Here is a 19,476-nt window from a genome sequence, read left to right on the forward strand (position 1 = left end):
ATATTGAGTTTGAAACCGTGGCTTAGATGATGCTTTTCCTTCTGGTCCAAGGGATACTTAAAAACCAGTGCTTTAATTGAATACTTTTTTCCTAATACTCCTCAATGAGTGCCTTTCAAGACCAATATTCTAAAGACTGAGATTTCCCCAAAATCATGTATTGGGACTAGAATAATACAAGTTAATTTAGATCAATTGGAATCACTTGTATTTCACATAAATAAATTCTGTGGGGACTTCTGCCTGAGGCTATGACAGATTAGCTTGCAGCAAACCAAATCAAGAAGACTGGGAAGCTAAGTTCTCTTCACGAGAGATGAGGGATTCCATGGGATTAGTACAATATTTTATCTTATATTTCTCTTGAAGAACTTTGTCAATTGATATATTATACTATATAGTAAGCTTGGATTTCAGATTCCTAAATAAGACCAGACAGAAAGTGTTGGCTAAAAAGGAATAATAATATTAATAATAATAATAATAATATTATAAATAAAGGAAATGAGTAGTAGAGCACTTGCTTAGCCTGTATGAGGCACTGGGTTTGATGCTCAGCAAGACATAAATAAATAAAATAAAGTATTGTGTCCATATACATCTAAAAAAAATGGTAGAAAATGATGAAATGATAGGTAGGTCTAACACAGATGGAATTATAGGCCTAGCAAAGAGGGACATTAGGAGCAAGCATCACCTCTGAAGAAATAGTGACTAAGAATGTTCTTAGAGTCTAGAAATGGAACAGAGTCAAGAAACAGAGGTATATAAAAATATATGTTTATGTATTATCTAATGAAATGAATATATATGAGTATGTGTACTTATAAAGAATATATATATATATATATATATATATATATATATATATATATATATTCAGTAACAAATACATAAATATCAATAAACAAATCATAGTCTTTTCAATAATGGTGCTGCAACATTGAATATCTACATGGGATATTGAGGCCATTGACTATCCTATGTCTTCCCATAATATGAGAAATAATTCTCACTGGACTGTCATTCTAATTTGGAAGGTAATACCAAACTTTCTAAAATAAAACAAGAGTATCTTCATGACCTTGAGTTTGACAAAGATTTTTTTTTAAAGGAAACAACCCGCTGGGCATAAAGAATCTATGCTTTAGAGCACATTAACAAATACTATATAAAATCAAACAAAATATAGTACTTTGTCTTTAGATCTTTGTGGGGGAAAAAAAATCTCTGTTGGATTCTTAGGGAAGAATTCATTTCCTAGACCAACCCTCTACTCTGTTTACCTGCATTATATATTACCCAGAGACACATGGAACCTGAATATGATTCGCCAAAAGGTATCTCTTTTGAAGTAGTAGATGTTTACTCTGTTGCTCCATTTCTTAGAACATAGTAGAGCACTCTCTGAAGTAAGACCTTTGGCTCCTGGTCAGCTCAGACCTTTGAACAAATGAGAACATACTTGAGGGGCATGGCCTTGTCTCAATTCTATCTGGCTTTCCAAATAACAATAATTATCAGGCATTTCACATTGGGCTACCTGACATGGGAAAATGGGAACAGACTGGGTGACCTGGTACTAAGATGTGTGAATTCATGCCTTCTGCTCTCAGGAAGGGAAAAAAACATATTAAGTCAATTCATTCCACTTGAGTGGGTGAAGCTACATTGGAAGGGATAAAGTCTGCTGCCTTCTGCTGTCAGACATGGCCCCTGAATGCTCTTATCTCCTGTGCAGACATGGAAGCCAAGACAACTGACTCCCATCAGGAGGCCCTGGAGACCACACATTTGAATATGGGATTCTGTGCTTATTCTTCACAGACTCTTGCAGAAACAACCTCAGTTTTTCTGTTGCTCTCTTGATTATGCACATAGGCATGTGTGATAAATGTAATGAACAAGGGAGAGTAAAGGTCTCTGTGTATCCAGGGAGCACTGAACTTTGGCACAATTAATGACAATTTGGATGTACATTTATTGAGCAGTATCAGTTCTAGTTTGCAAGTGCATCACTTGGATTATCTCATTTAGATCTCACAGTGCTCTATGTAAATAGGTGGTGTCATATTTGCCATTTATAGATGATGTAGCTGAGGCATAAAAAAGCAAAGTAAATTAGCTGAGATCATACACGTACTAAGTAGTAGACTCAGGAGTCAAAGTTAAAGCTTGTAGCATCTTTCTATAGTTTCTCTATGATAGAAAGAAACATTTTCTGAGCAAGAACTTTCTGTAGTTTCTATGCCTCTGTAGAAACCCTTGGCTGGGGGCAGATAGTAACAAAGATAAAGAAGTAGAAAGGAAAACCAACATCATCTCTGCCCAAGCCAGTTTGGCCTACAGGTGCTCATTGTCAGACAGTAGTTGACAAATCTACTAATATTTTCCTTATTTTATGAGATGATTTATACTTTCAGACCAGTTTGTTGAAAAACATTTCAGCAAAGAGAGATACTAAATCCTCTCTTGGGTTTCTCCCTCTTTGAAAAACTATACATTTCATGAATACCTACTTATATCTGAAATTGTTGAATTTATTCTAAAGAATATTGAAAATCATAAGCTGTGAATGCAGTACCTAAGGAGTTTAGAATTCATGTATAGTAAATCAAATTTCTCCTGTGGCCTAGGTATGAATTAAAATGTAATTGTTTAATAAAAATTAAATCCCAAACTAAAACGATTTAAAAATTCCCCACAACTGGCAGCACATGTTGTTTCTAAATCCTCCTCAGACATTTCTGAGCATTCACTTCTCACTTGAACTTGATGCACCTAATTTGCTTTGGAAATAGTGTCTCACTCATGCCCAGTATCTAGTGCCAAGTGTTATAAAATAGGAATATTTAATGTCATTCCTCTGATACCTGAAAAATAGCAAGTCTTTCTGGTGCCAAAGGGATCCAGAGGTCCCTGCTACCTTATGATGTGACATCATGGTTGTGATTAATGCAGAAGTGGACGAAAGACTCCCCTTCCCTAGAAGGATATTTGTTTTTACTTGTGCACTGAAGCCTGTGTCTCTGTTTCATTGTTCAACTTTCTCCTATAGTCTTGTGGTCCCTCTTGGGCTTGGAGGATGTATGGGCTGATGAAGCCCTCTTTTTGTTCTCAATTACTTACATTCAAACCCTTTCACATAGTTTCCATCTCCTCTGCCTATTACCTGAAGCACCATAAGGCTCAGGAAGCAATAGTTAGATGTATATCTATTTATTTGTTTTTTAATATATATTTTTCTAAGCACCAATTTTATGTAATGTACTTTCCATTCACAAGTAGACTTACTTTAGGTGTAAGTGGGAATACATGTTTTTGAGTTAACTAGGACCTCTGCTGTATCAAACACTATGTAAAAATCCATCCATATGAAGCATAAATGACTAAAAAGTACAGAACAAAAAAACAAATTTGCATCACATTATAATAATATTTTTGACATTCTCAAACTATGAATATCATTTAGGTAAGAATCATGTCACTTCTAGTTGCATATTGATAGAGCACATTTATAGAGAAAAAATAACACAATAAATATGTGTGGATTTGAATAAGCTTATCCAGGAAGAACAGAGACAAAGCCCAAACTTGGAAGAAAAAGACTGTTGAAGTTTGAATACCTTACAAAACAGGTTAAAATCTCCATCTGAAATCTAAGTCTCTTCCTTTATCCTCTAATTGTGCATGTCCTAATCGCAACACAGGAATACATGAAGCGAAGCCCAGTAGCCCATGCCTGTAATTCTTGCTTCTCAGGAAGCTGAGGCAGAAGGATCACAAGTTCAAGATCAGCCTGGGAAATTTAGCAAGACTCCATCTCAAAAGTGAAAAGAGCTTTGGATGTTGTTCAGATGTAGAACACTTGCCTAATATGAGTGAGTCCTGCATTCACTCCCCAGTTGAGAGAGAGAGAGAGGGGGAGAGAGAAAGAAGAAGAAGGAGGGGGAGAGGGAGAAATGGTAGAGAAGATGACCTTGATAAAACTTGATAACATTGCCAAAATCAGAGCAAAGCAGAGAACTTTCTCTTATTGACAATAGAAACTCAAAGATAAGGTGACCCAGGCTAGCTTGCAATTTCACATATGAGAGTAAGTACCTAAGCTAGAGTACTGCAGATTTTACCTGTGTATAAAATTAAATCCCTTCTGCAAATAGCATATGAAGTCACTCTCAAAATTTAGGTGACATAAGTGACTTCCTAATACAGTTTCTCTAACATCCCACAGTCTGCCTTACCTAAAGTATTACTCAGAGGTCAACATAACTGTTGCGGTTGATGAAAAATTCCATTGTCAGTATCCATCCCTTCTGCTTTTAGAGTTCTCTCCATATGTATGCTAAAGGAGGGGGGAGCTTCATTAGGATCAGAAAGGCAAAGGAGTGGTATTGCTTCCATCTCAAACTCATTGTAGCACAACTGAGGAGAATACTCACATGCACACACACATACATTGTATTTGTTCATTGTTGTCTCTGTAAGAACAAAGAACAGTTGATCCAAGAACCAACCAAGAAGGAAGTGGAAGAATCTATGAGGTTGTGTCTAAGAAGCCAAACCTTTTCAACTATGCCTGAGTTGAAAACTATGCCAAGTTGATCAAAGATATTTTTGCACTGAGACCTAATCATGCAATGAGAGGTGGCATTTCAGCATTTGGAGACTGACTCAAGGTGGATGGTCTCTGGAGCACTAACAAGCACCTGATGAGCCTGCAGACTTTCAACATGATAACTGCACAGAGAAATCCAGAGCAAGATCCTGCAGGCACAGGGTGTTTGGTGAAGGACCAAATCCATTTCCAGAACTCAACACAACTAATTTGGGAGTAGTGCCTGCATGTTACAGAAAATAAATCACATCTGTTTTATACCGCTGTAAGAATAAAGAGATGCCATTTTGTGCATACTTTAAGATTTAAAATTAAATCTGAGGCAAGAGACTAAAATTAAAACTTTGAATGGTATCTTGTTGTTTTAATACTTCCATTTACATACAAACACTGAAACTTAAAAAGGAAAATTCATGGTTACATTTCAGTGAGATTTAAGTGAAACCTGAGGGCTGTGTCCTCATTAGATGGATTCCAATGAGCCATAATTTCACTTTCACATACATTGAAAGACTGATGGGGCATGGACGTGCCCACAGTGTAATAACACTTCATAAATATTGCAGGGTACTGGCCACCATCATATAGTAGAGAAGATGGCCTTAATAAAACGGGCTGTGAGATGCTCCTTTGTTTGAATTCATGACAGAAATTGGCCTACTTTTTTATCTAGAAGAAAGACTATTTAGAGCCTTTAGAAGTGGCACAAAAGGGTTGGCAGACAGTGTTAAGTTGGGGCAGATATCAGCTCAGTTCTGACATACAAGCCTCAGTTGTTTTCTCCTTCTACACAAAGGAGCAAAAGCTGAAATCAATGAGCCATGAGATTTGAGACTTTCTCGTGTATTATTGCTTACTCCATTCAGCTTTACTCTCTTTGACTCTAATGAGGCAATTGAGCCACTTCATTTCTCTTCCCGTGTTGCCTGAGATTACAAAGGAAAGAAGGAAATGGGGCAGGCAGTTAGGATTGTCTTCAGCCAGAGGCCTAGTGTCTAAAGTTCAAGTTGCATTGATTGGGCTCCATTGTTCTCTCCTCTCAAAAGCAGTACACATAAGTTGGGGTATTGTTGTTCCTTAGGGTCTCAAAGGAGAGATGTTTGCAAAGAGTTTTGCTCCACCTTGACCAGCAAAGGGAGATAACTGGCTGATTACTGAGGGTTTCAGCTCAATGAACATCCTAGGGCTTAGAGTCCTGAAATAGTCTTCAGTTTGGAATTTTACCCTCCTAGCCTGCTTGATTGAGGCTCTAACGTTCCACATCATTAACAGGGTGGCAACGACCCTCCAGTAAGGGCTTCACCACACCTGCTAATCCTTGACTGTGGATAACTTCCTCTAGCTCAGGCTTTGCAGTTTACCATTCATTATTCTATGCCTCAGCCTCAGAGCTCAGTGTTCAACCTAATCCATAACTGATGTGCAATGGAAAATTTCTACCATGTCACAGCAGCACTTGAGTAAGTGCTGCATGTTCACCAGAGTTGAGATGATCCCATCAGCCCAAAGATGTATTAGGATATGTGTGTGTGAGTGTTCAATACCACCAATGATAAGAATAATGGAATTATAAAAGTCACTGCCTATCTGAACTAGAAATAGCAATAAGGATCCTCGGGTCTGCCCATCTTTATTTTACAGGCAAAGAAATTAAGATCCAAATATTTAAAGTATTGCAAAGGACATGCAACTATCTGTTCTAGCTGACCTCTGCAAGGCACCTCTTCCACATATAGCACCCTGCTAGATCTCTGTAAACTCACTTTGATTCCACAACAGCCTAATAATTTGGAAAGGGGATGAAGCAACTTTAAGGTTAAGAAATGGTGCATCCATTTCATAGAAGGGGTTGTGTCACTTGGTGAAGTCCACCAAGTGATGACAGGCATAAAAACTGAAAGGTATGTGAAAATGTCTACAGCAAAATCTTCAAATAGCGATTCCACAGCTGTTATGGTAATCTTGGTTATGTGTATGTGTTCAGGAATTCTCCTTGATTAAGATAATATTCACCAATCTGTTGACAATCTGCTTTCTAGGTGGCAAAATTGTGTGCAATTTTAAATTTCTTTTTCATCATTTTTTGACATTTCTCCAATGAATACACCATGACTTCTCTCTCCGTTTCTTTTCATAAAGCTTACATATTTCTATTACATCTTTTACTACTAGGAAAATCTCGTTGCCCAGGTTGATTCCTAAAGGAATCTTCCTACTACTCATTTAAAAAATGTAATTCTGTTCTTATTACATAGTTGAATGTTTTACTTTATGAGTGATTTTAAAAGTCACTCAGAAACATTTATAAGATTTATGTCCCTTGGTAACTCCATAGTTTTTCTGCCAAAGTCTACTGAGGTAATTCCTTAAGCCACCATGTAGTGGTAATATAGAGAAAATTCTTAGTCATTTAAAAATACCTACATGGAGTAGAGAGGCCCCAATTTATAGTCATCTCTCTACTTACACAAGCCAAGTGTGCCTCTTCTATGTGCGCTGTTCTACCCTAAGCCAGGCACCAAGTACAGAAGACATAAAAACAAAATTTGAAAGTCTGTAGTTCCTTCAAATATATGGTGTTATATCCATTTGAAAGTGAAGGAGCAAATCATTTTTGAGGTTCCTATTGGAAATTCTTGATCTGAGTGTTACATCTAGAAATACCTGAAAGTTTAGTTGGCAAATCCCAAGGATCAGAGTCCTCAGAGAAAGGCTTAAAAACCGAGCTAGTTGCCATCTGATTAATAAAAGGTGAAATTATCACAAGTCAAGTCCAATGATGTGTTGGTCAATACTGTGGTCTCTCTGGTATCCCTGGCCTTATCAGGCCTAACTTATGCCTCGAAACATTACCTACCACTCTCTTCAATGTGATGGCCATTTCTCCTCCGGGTCAGACCATACAAGTTCATGTTGTCTTTGCTTGCCGAGAGGCCCAGGAGACCTGTGTACCTGGGGAGACACCTGTGCTTTAGAAAACCATCTCTGAACAGGCAAGGGGAGGAGGCTGCCTCTGTTCTGCACCTCTTCATGTGGTTCAGAGCTCAGGTTTGAAACTAAAGAAAAGCCCATAGGGCATGATTCAAACCAGAGGTGCTGGGGAGACTCTCTTCCAGCTGTTCTGGTGGGGCAGCCTCAGCTTTCAGCATTGGCAGCACCTCTTGAAAGGAAGACAAGAGGCCCAGGAACTTGCTTGGAGACAAAAGATAGTACAGTTGTAACTGCCTTTTGTCATAGAGTGGTTTGTTCTGCATAGGAAGTTCCCAGATAGATCACCATTATAAAATCTCCCCTGGGAAGGCCCAAATGGCAGTTATAACAGTTACTTCCCAATTACAGTCTCTCATTCATTGTTCAAACACTCACACCACCAGGGGTCCTCATAATCAGAATTTTGTAGCTTCCATGGTATTTTATAGAGCCTGGCACATTTCACTGGGAACCTCTTACATCAGTATTTTCAGAAGAATTTTTTACACATTTTCATGCCCCTAAAGAAATTTAATTAGTGTCTTACTCTGTTTTGTACTGGTCTAACAGACTGAGATGAGTAATTTATAAAGAACAGAGATTAACTTGTTACAGGTCTGGAAGCCGGGAAGTTCATAGTCAAGGTACTTACATCTGGCAAGGGTCGTCTCATGCATCATCCCATGGTGGTAGGTAGGTTGGCAAGAGAACATGTGTACTAATGAGAGAGAAGGGGCCCACATTCATATTTTTATCAGGAAGGCCCCACCTCTCAGCACTCTTACAATGAACATGAAGTTTCCAGCTCTTGACCTTTGGAGGGCGATTTCAAACCAGAACAGTCAGCCCTCTGATTTCATGTATGAATGAATGCTCACTCTAGCACCCAACTAGACATGAGCACAGCGGAGCAGGATGAGTGTCCTGTGAATTAGTAGGAGTGTGAGACTTAGAGTTAAAAAGGACCAGTCTAATGATTCTAGGAAAATTCAAACAGGCCTGAGTCTTTCAGGGTTGAAGATTAAATAAGATAATACACAGAAAGCAATTTCTATTATTTCTTGCACAATAAACTTTCAAGAAACCTTTCTCTGCTTCTTAGTGACCACCAAGGTATGTTCTAGAGTAATCTAGTTTGCACCCCAACTTTGTGTGTGAGTCACATGAGTTCAATCCTATTGAATAAGTGCAGTGTAGATAAAACTTCTATCCAGTGCTCCTTCCACTGGCTGATTAAACATCTTATTTGAAGTCCAGGGTAAAAGGAAAGTGAGGAACGGGGAGACAGGAAAACGAGAAATGAAAGATGGAGACCAGGCAGAGATACACATAGGATTTTATTTGTCAGAGCCAACAAATAAAGGCACATCTCTCCATAGATGGAGAGAGGCAAAACAGGCTTGGGGATTTGGACTTTTATGGGGTGGTCTCAGGGATTAGAGAGCCAGGTGGGTCCTGATGCTGTGTGTGTGTGTGTGTGTGTGTGTGTGTGCGTGCATGTGTGTGTGTGTGTGTGTGTGTGTGTGTGTAAGTGTGTGAAGTTTCAGGATTGTTACGAGGGAGTTATGAGCCTTTCTCAGAAACAACCTTGGGTTGGAAAGTGAAATGTTTCTTAAAATGGTGGCTGTCACTTAAGATGGCCAGCCAGATGCTAAGCAAGGACCTTACACAGGACACTTTGCTCCATAGTTTTCTCCTTTCCCACTTATCAAGATCTTGCTAACCTGGGTCTGCCTACCTGGAGTAGTATGCTAGGTAATGCTGAGTGACTTGCTCCCTGCCTAAAGATTGCCATAGGATAAAGGGCTGAGGTCTATGATTTCTGTTTAGGATGCTCAGTGCAGCATAAGGATTTTTTATTTTGGTCTCTTTTTTTTTTCTTTTTAAAATTTTTTTTATTTGTTCTAATTAGTTATCCATGACAGCAGAATGCTCTTCAATTCATTGTACACAATGGAGCCCAATTGTTGACTTGTCTGGTGGTACACTAAGTAGAGTCACATCATTCATGCAGTCATATACATACCTACGGTAATGATGGCTGTCTCATTCGACCATCTTATTTTGGTCCTAATTTGTGGTCACAAGAATACTTAAATAACAACAGATACCCAAACTAAAGTTGACTATGTTTCATCATCAAATATAATATTGGTGTCACATTCTGCTTAGGTCCCATATATTTAATCAATATTTCAATACTTATGGTAACAGTGGAGATAAAATATTGTGATTTGCAATGCTTCTATCCCCCTTTTAAATCTAATGGGATCACCATTTCCCCACTTTTCTCCCCTGTCTTTCAGAGCTCCTGTTGTATTCGGGCCCCTTCCTTTACACCACCCAGGCCAGAGTAATCAGTATGGTTACATTGGTTAACACCCTTCTTTGTTCTCATACCCACCCACTTAGACTTATGGTATATACACTGTGACATTTTTTGTTTATTTTTAATGAAATGGTATGTACGAACTCGGTCTCTACAATGCGGTTTTTGTCAGATGATCTTTAAGCTCCTTCGGAGACAAAATGTTACCGAAACCTGAATTAAGCCTACTGTCATACTCTGACAATGAGCTTGGTTTCATGCAGTGTGTCTCTGACACTTCCTTGTATCTCTGTGTCTTGCTTCTGGACTGAGGCCTTGGTGCGGACTTACTATGCCATTTATTTTTTTCTCTGAGTCTATGTCACAGAATCTGATAGACTCACACACCTTTCACTGCTTCGGTTAATCTGGGCTTCATTGTGGCTGATTGATACATTTGTTTTTCTATTGCAGAAGTCAGTGATGCCCTTGGAGAATCCCCATCTGGATTTCTTGTGGCTTTTCTGCTTTTGCCAGGCACTTATTTGAGCCAGTCTTCTCAGTTCTGCGTCTATATTAGCGCAGGTGACTAAAGGGCTTTGGAAGTAAAGAATTTCTGTGATAGTCCAGGGGTTTGCTGGCCTCAGTTCAGGTGCAGAAACAATGGCTTTCATTCATTAAATTCAAGTAACTCTCAATTATACATAAAGTTTCCCCAACCATGGATTATGGAAACAGAGTGTTTCTCATATTCTCTATCTTCTCTATGGCTTGAGCATGATACTGCTTCACTGGGGCCAACCCTTCTTGAGTTAGAAGTGTCTAAGTCAAAATGTTGACCAAGGAGAAAATGGTCAAAGCTGCGAATTGAGTCAAACAAGAGAAGAAAGTGAAGCCTCATCTTATCATCTTTCTCTCACCCTGAAAGGTATTATTAGGAACTCTCACCTGAAGAAACTCAGAGAAAACTGTGCTAAATGGACAGTCTAAAACGCCTCTATAAAATTCTTAATAGCTGTGTGACTCTAGGAATCTTATTTAACATGTCTCTGCCCCAGTTTCCTACTATATCAAAGAGAAATTGCATCTGTCCTTTCAATCTCCCAGGTATCTTAACGACTAAATGGATAATATGTTAAAAATTACCATTTTGATAAACACATTTTAAATGCACAACAATCAAACTGCATTAAAAATAATTATCTGAATCCAGACATTAACAGAATACATTCCAGCCTTTAGGAGTTTGCAAATAAGTATGGTATCAGACAGCGACTCATTTTCCTAGAGAAGGCAGCTAATCTTGACTGCACATATCCCAGAACTTCTGTGAGTGATTGTGCTGTATTCCACCAACAGGGAGTTTAGTCCTTCCATTCCCGGCTTTATTAATGCACCTTTAGCACTTCAAATCCTAGAGCATCCTGAAGAAACTTTATCATCACATTAAAATCTAATAAGAATAGCATCATTTTGTGTTATACTATATTCATCTTTGGATGAATCCAATCACAAGAAGGCCTGCCATTCAACAGTCTGAACCAGAGGGCCTCAACCCTGAGTACAGCCCCATGTAGTGGGGGAACTTCTAGATCTGCAACAAGACTGAGCATCCTCCCCAGAAATCATGAATCATGGTTCTTGGGAGTAGTTGGGCATCAACATTCAAAAAAATATCTATAAGAGATACTGCTGTTAAATGCTCGGAATAATTGATTATGTCACCAATAAACTATTTGTGAGTTAGTTTTCAGAGAGATGCATGTAACTTCATGAGGCAGCTTTTGTTTTCAGTCTGCCATTATCTACCCCAAATTGCCTGCTCATTAGCTTCCCAGCATACATGACCCCCTTCATTTCATCCTCCACATGGTAGTGGAGAGATCATTTATCACCATGCATCTTACCCCAAACTTCTGCTTGGCACACTTCAATGGCTGTCCATTGCTCTTAGAAGAAAGGTCAAATTCAGAAACTAGACCCTCAAGTCCCAAAAGGCCTGTGTCTCCTCGCCAGCCTCATTTTACAAGATGCTCTTGTCAACTCTTTCTTCTTCAGTCTCCTTTACCTGTTTCCACTGTACCATCTCCCCTTGCCACAGAGCCTTCCACTCTTCTTCCGTCTCTCTTTCTCATCGCCTCCCTCACCTCCCACTCTCTCACTCAGTTTTTTCATTTGGTTAATTTATTTTCTTCCTTCAGGTTTTCTCAGCTCAGTTATCATTTTCTCTGGGAAGACTTCCCTGAAGTTCCCAGTTTATGAGCTTTGCAGCTCTCCTTACTGTATGAACTCACCATGCCCCAGGACACTCCTTCATGCCTTTTTCTTTCTGGTGTGATTATTTAAAATGCATTTATCTCACTAATGATGTGGAAGCTCATGAAATCTCAGGCCATGTTTGTATTGTCGATTTGGTTAATATTTACCTCCCTGCAGACTGTGTGTGTGTGTGTTTAGGAGATATATATGTATATTAAGGTTAGATATATGTCTATCTAGATATATGTACATACATCTAGATAGGTAAATGGATCTTCTAAGAACCTGATTCTGCTGTGGTCTTAGATAGTGTTTGGGCCTCAACATTTTAAAATATTTAAAACATTTTCCATTAGAGATGCTTATCGTGCATTCATGTAAACATTGAGTAACTCCCTTCTTTCACCAACTGTATGCATAGAGAACTTTATCATAAATCAAGATGTCAGAATATTATCAAGCCAAAGGACCACATGAAATCCAGACAGATAGAACTTGGAGGGGTTTATGTAATTGACAAGAGGTCTAAGTCAAGGACAACTAAAGGAAAATAGTGAATACCTAACAGGAAATTCACACCAATGTAGACTGAAATGATGTTGGCTGACATTTTAGTCTTGCCGGTTCTGTGGGTGGCTTATCTCTCCTTCACTCTCTGTTTGTCTCTCTCTCAAGGGAGAATGAAGCAGAGTTAGCTGTAGGTGGAAATCTCCCCTCCGTCCTCTTGTAAGCGATGGCCCCTGTCTGACGCCTTTTTTGTCCCCACAAAGCCTGTCTCTCTCCCTCTCCCACTCCACTGCTTGTTGAATGCCCTGGAGAACCCCACCTACCCCTGATATTTACCCCGGACCCTCATTTCAAAAAGTGGTCTTTTCCCCTCAGCACACACCTAGGGTTGGCTTCCCAACCACTTTGTCAAAAACCCGGAAGACCTGGAAATGGAAACTCACCAGAAGCAGAAAGATGGATTCATTAGTCCACTCTGGTTGCCCAAGCAAAGGACAAGTTAGCAAGATTAGTTGACATTTATATTTATTAGTGAAGGGAATTCAAGTAATTGCACAATGCTTGAGCTTGTGGATGTTTGCTTCGTACTTTTGAGTCGAGTTTCTTTTTCCACTCCAGGGGAGGACTTTGGCCTGTGTGTTTCCTGAGAGCTGTACTAGGTTCTCAATGAGCGTTAGCTGCTGTGTGCCCCTCAACAGTGCTCGGTTAGGCATAGATCAGAAGAGTAGGTCACACAGATTCATAGGATTTGAACTGCTTTTCCTTTGGTGTGAAATAATCCTTTAACCATCAGCTTTTAAATTTGGCCTTTTCAAAAAATGTGATACCATATAAACCTTACTTAATCAGAAAGACATTTCTAGTTTAAAGGTATTTTTTTCTTTTTCTTTTTATCTGAAAATGGGAAAGACTATCAAAAAGAATGAAACATGGTTTGATAAAGATGGACTGTGTGAAAGAAGATTTTAGTTCTTGTTGTTTTGCCAATTTGGTCTAAGCAACTTTGCTTCTTGAGAAACTAAAGAGGTCTGAGGTTTTGGATTAGAGACTTTACCTTCTGTCTGCTCATGGGAGATTTAGAGTCATATAATCCTAGTCCATCTTTGCAGAAGTATTGTAGGTCTTTTACAGCTGTGTTGTTTTTATAGTCATTGATTTTTGTGTAACACTTTATGGATTACTAATTATCTACATGTTTTTAAAAATCTTTTGAGTTAAGATGGTGTAGTAGTATTGTGTCCATTTCATAGATTTGGTAACTGAGACCAAAGAAGGCTGAATGATAGACCCCATGTGTGAAGTCATCTAGCTTGTTAATAACACACTGAAATTCAAGCTTCAGGGGCTTCAACTTTACTCACAGTGGTATGTTGAAATGGATGAACCAAAATCCAGAGGACCAGGTCAGAATCCTGGTCCACCAGTTACTAGCTGTGTTAACCTGAGTGAATGATGAAACCTTTGTAGACTTCATAATCTTCATCTGTCAAGGCATTTGAACTGTCCCTGTTCTTTTATCCAGACTCAGATTCTGTGAAGACTAAAATGAGACCATTTTCTTAATACAAAATACTGAATTTTAAGAAAATTCAGTGTCCTATCTGATGTCAGGCTAGGTGTCCTCTACCCTTCCTCCAAAATTGTTAGGGAACCAGAAACAAAGAGGATGATTCAGGAGAAGCAGGAGGTACCTGGTGACCACAACAGGTAGGCTGAATTTTTGAAGCCACCTGGCTGCAACTTTTATTGATTTGGATGATAAGACTGTTAACAAAGCCTTCTTGAGTAATTGAATATCAAATTGAACCTGATAATCAAACACTGTTAATCTCCAAACCTTGAAATTTCTGGTAGTTGGTGCCCTACATGTTTGGAGAGTATCCATCTTAGCAAATTTCTGTCTTCCAGGGAGTGTCAGGAGGGATTCTAACAAAACAGACAGATGTTCCCAGCTGTTGGAGGAGTCAGGACCAAAACAAAGCCCCAGGCCCCTAGAAAGTGCAGCCAAGCTCTGACTCCCTTCCTGCTGACTCTGAGCTCTTTTGCAGGGTGATGTCCAGCGGACACTCATCCAAGTGGACTTTGGTGATGGCATTGCAGTGTCTTACGTCAATCTCAGCTCCATGGAAGATTGGATCAAACATGTATATCAGAATGTGGGCATTTTCCGAGTGACCGTGCAGGTGGACAACAGTCTGGGGTCTGACAGCGCCGTCCTGTACTTACATGTAACTTGTATGTTATTACTGTTGTTGGCTTATGACATAGCTTAAATTTATGTCCTTTTAAAATGTGATCCCACATTTCTTATCCAGAAGAAACACAGGAGTTACATTTTAGCAGAGGGGGGAAAGGAAATGAGTCAGAGGGCAAAGTAGAGATAAAGTAAGAAGAAAATCCACGAGGGGAATCTGTGCCATCTTGGAATCTGAATTGCTTGAAATTGTAACTGCAGTGAGATTATTTCTTCCAGATACCCCAGAGATATAGCACCTGCGTGTGGGCCTGAATCTGGACAATTTTCAGAACTCAGTTGAAACTCAGAACTTTTCTCAGTTGAAACATGGCATGAGTTGCCCCCCACCACCAGCTCTTTGGTTACAAATGGTCAGAAACAAAGAAATGCACAGTTCAATCAAGCTAGCACAGGCAAAGGAATTGCTCTCCTAGCCACTTATTTCTGTTTTCCAAGTTATGTCTTGCTAAAAATCATCCTTTTAACATTTTCACTCCTTTTTTTTTCTTTTTAATGTGATTTCTGGTCTACTTTCTAAGGATGGTTTGGTATTCCAGAGAAGGTGATATGGAGGGAAAGAGTGTTGAGTGTTAAGAAAGCTACCCTAGGAAAGAGTTCCAAGACATGCTGTAGCTTTTCCCCATTGAGGAATCAGAAGGCACGGCTGGATGTATTGAGATAACAACTAAAATATGTTGGGTATATTGTGTGTCATAAATATCGTATGCATGAAGTTGTCCCCCACAGTTCTCAGACTCATTTTGGTTCTTAGAAAAATTGTTTACATTAAAGTAATTTCCTTACATTAAGGCTTAGTACAAATTTCAAGTCCCCAGAGAAAGAGTATTAAGGCCTGTCAATACTCTATACCTCTCCCCTGCACCTTGTCCAGGGAACAAAATAAGAGTAATGAAAGTGACATCTAGGTCTCTGTCTTTAAATGATAAGAATAATATAAAATCTGTGTGAAAAAACAGGACTATTTAGGGATGCTCAAGAGACAGTGTGGTTGCTGAAGACTCCAAATGTATTACTTCTTCTCCATCTTTGCCTATTGTACACTCATGGCTGGGGTTCTCTGAGGAAGCACACACTCCCTAATTTGGGTCTAAACAGAGTTAGACAGGGTTCCCACTTTGCTAACTGTCTCCCACACTTTGGCTACACTTTATTAAGTTCTTCCTCTGTATGCCAGGTAGGCTTTGCACTATAAGCTCTTTATGTGTATTACCACACTTCTCAAAACAATCCTATGAGGTAGAAGCAGTGAGAAACCCTGCTTTGCAAAGGATGACAGAGCTAAAAGTGAATTGTTTGAGGTAGCTGATGTACTACCTAACAGAGCCAGGCCCCAGACTCAGGCCTGCCAGTTTCAGGAATTCCAGTTCTTGATCACTAAAGTTAGGGTCAGTGTGAAGAGTGGATGGGGCTGCAGGAATTATCTCCATCAGCAGGTATTCTCTCCCTCCATAACTTGGCAGACATCCTGAAGACACATGAGTGTTTAGGTTAGAAGTAGCTTCCTTGCTACACAACTATGCAGGTTTAAGATGCATTGCACAGGATCCCCTCCATCTCATATAGCCAAGACACAATACCTCCTGTCCATCAGTGTTGAGGGCAATAAAGGGATGATCATGAGAATAATCTAAAAATCTCTGAAGGTACACCACAAAAATGTTAATTATTGGTAACAAAAAAAATGACTTGTGACACAAATGACAGTCCATTTGCTGAGAATGGTGGCCTTTCTAGTAGCTTATCATTTCCTACAACTTGTTCTGTGAGGGTGGATTTCTACTAGACAGTGACCCTCCTTGGGAAATGGAGCTGCAGTCCACTTCTCATGTATTTATTATGCATGCACCTCACTCCAGTCATGTACAACTCTGGACCTAGAATTCAGGAGTGGCTCTGATCTCTGCTTCTCAGGGCCTCCCATTGAGTCCTCCCTGGCTCAAGATTAAGGCCTGCCAAAGCCCAAGGCTTCTAAAAGAAATGAGTTTCTTTGTTCCTCTGCATTTTTTTTCATTCCATCAACCTGGTTGATCAGGTAAAATAGCAGAAGATGATTTGTGATTGAATGTTTGTGTTCTGACTTTAATCTCTCAGACTCCTCTTGGGTGAAGTTGTTGGGTAAGCCCACCTCCTCATACTAATGGAACCCCTTTCTGAGCTTGGCCTTGGGGATGAGAATTCACTCTTATATACAGATTGTGTTAATGCAGGATCACATTTAAAGCTGTTTGTAGCTCACATTAACCTAATACCCACACCTCAGCAGGGTCCACAGGTTCTGACACGTTAGCTCAGCACCTCTTCTAAAGTCTCTGGGGTGCTTTACTATGCCCTTAAACTCATTTTGTCTGTTTTCACATCTGTACCATAATAAATGACTTATGCCCTTCCTTTCAGGTAGAGAAAACAAAGACTGGAGAAGCTCTCTGATTTTGGCTCTGTTTTACAATAAAAGGAAGTCACAATAAGAGTAGCACTGAGTCACACTCCCAAACTTCTAATGCCTGGGAGGTGTAGTAAGTGATTTTTAGTGCCTAAGTTCAGGTGGGGGACAGAGTTGGCTTTGTGAGAGAAAGGTTTTTAAAAGTACTGGTCAGAGTTTCTGATGTGCTGTTTAAGTCCAAATGCTAGTCATATTACTCTGTCTCACTGAACCTAGATTTTCTTCTCTATCAAATGGAAGCACATCTTATTCTCAAAAGATCTATCAAGCAGTACCCTGTCAATTAACAACATTTGGTTTTCCATCATCTTAAAGTAGCATGTGCATTTGGACTTCATGGATTCTTAGCTACAGAACTAGCCACAAAGCTTGCTAACCTCCTCTCTGCCCCTGTCCCACTGACTCCCCCATCGGTCAACTCCAGAAAACCAATAAACCAATTTCTTGTCTTACATACACATTCTCGCCACTCTCCAGTGCAGAAAGGTGATTTTATTCCAAATCAGAGGTTTTTCAATATGGGTTTGCAAGGGTCATCAGAAACAAATGGAGCCCTTGTTCCTGCTTTAATGCATGCAGGAATGGGCCAGCTGCTCTGCTCTCACAGAGCACCTGGGTAATTTGTTGAAGGCTGACAGTTGGAAATTCCTTGGGGATAGTATTCACTGTGCTCTGCTGTTTTGCAAACTAATGAGACACATGCTGCGGCCACCATTGCCTTCAGCTGGATGGGGCAGAGATTTTAGAGGGCATGCAGATTTTTGCTCAGAAAGCTGCCCTATCACAACCATCTTGCAAAAAAAAAAAAAAACAAACATTGAAGACTTTGCAAACTTGCAGGATGGGAGGTGAAAGAAGATGAGGTAGATGTTCTAGTTCTTCCTCAAACCATTTCCTTAACTGCTCCCTTACATAGGAGCAATTTGAAGATATCTCTCTGGCCCCACCTTTAGGGTAAAGTCATCCATATGGCTTGAAAAAAACATGTGGCTTTGCAACTATCATGCCATCATTATATTGACTGCCAAATCAGAACAGGTTTTTTTTTTTTTTTTTTTTTTTTTTTTTTTTTTTTAAGTGTGGTTGAATGAACCAGTTGCTCAAAATTAAATAGTAATTTTCTTTTTCTGGGTTCTATCCCTAACCTTCTAAATTAAGACAATTGGAAATGTAGTATCATAGTGTGCTTTGAACACAGTAGTATGCTTCTTATATATGCTGAAGTTTGAGAAAGTCTGATTTTGGAATATCTTCCTTATAGTTCAAATCCCCTTTACTTCTTCTAGTGTCTTTTTGAAAATCACTTCAGATACATAAGAATATTACATATTTGCAATATTTAATTAACTATTCAGAAGTCTTCAGGACATAAATGCTAAAGGGAGATCACAGCAGTCAGTGTGCGTGTATACACACACACACACACACAAAATGTTCAGTCTCACAGACATCAGCTGTTTCCTGCAGCATGGGAAGGCAATAGAAAAAAAGGATAGGGAAACCCAATTCACCCAAGTAATTCCTAATTCTCTCAACCAACTTGCCAGGAATATTCATATGGAGTGATTCAGCGCCACCTGCTGTCCCTTTTGTGCATCGCAGGCACCTATATGTAGAGCAGCATCTACCAATTTGTTTAGCTCTTTGAGCAGAACCATCAACTGGGGACTTCCATAGGGTGGAATTTTACTCTGTGGCTCCTTTAGGGAAGACTTCACCCTCTGTGCAGAACAGAGATGCTTAATGGTTAGGGTTCTGGACAGCAAAACCCCAGGTATTTTATACCCATGAAAAGTAGGTAAAGACAAGAGGCCAGGCAAATCTGAAAAATGTCACACTTTTATGGAGGTATAATGTATATACATGCAAGGATAAACTTATACAAGCCCATATATATGTACTTCAGAGCCTACAAGGCCAATGTGCTGTGTGTCCTTGAACCCTGATGGACCTGCTCGGCTACACGTTTTCCTCCATTTTTCCACTTAGGTGTTCTTGCATCCTTGCTGGTCAGCTGACATGGAAAGCGCATCTTCTCCTCAAGGTCTTTATACTGGAGCATCACAAACAGACACTTGGTATAATCTTTCACTCTATCCAGGCCACTGTTCAAACAT

General features: G+C 39.5%; 1 pseudogene; it reads left to right on the forward strand.

Moving 5' to 3' along the window:
* Positions 1-19,476, forward strand: part of LOC143640199 (VPS10 domain-containing receptor SorCS1-like) — a 74,016-nt pseudogene that overhangs the window by 18,289 nt on the left and 36,251 nt on the right.

The sequence above is a fragment of the Callospermophilus lateralis genome, unplaced genomic scaffold (assembly GCF_048772815.1).
Source record: "Callospermophilus lateralis isolate mCalLat2 unplaced genomic scaffold, mCalLat2.hap1 Scaffold_1341, whole genome shotgun sequence".
Lineage (NCBI taxonomy): Eukaryota > Metazoa > Chordata > Mammalia > Rodentia > Sciuridae > Callospermophilus > Callospermophilus lateralis.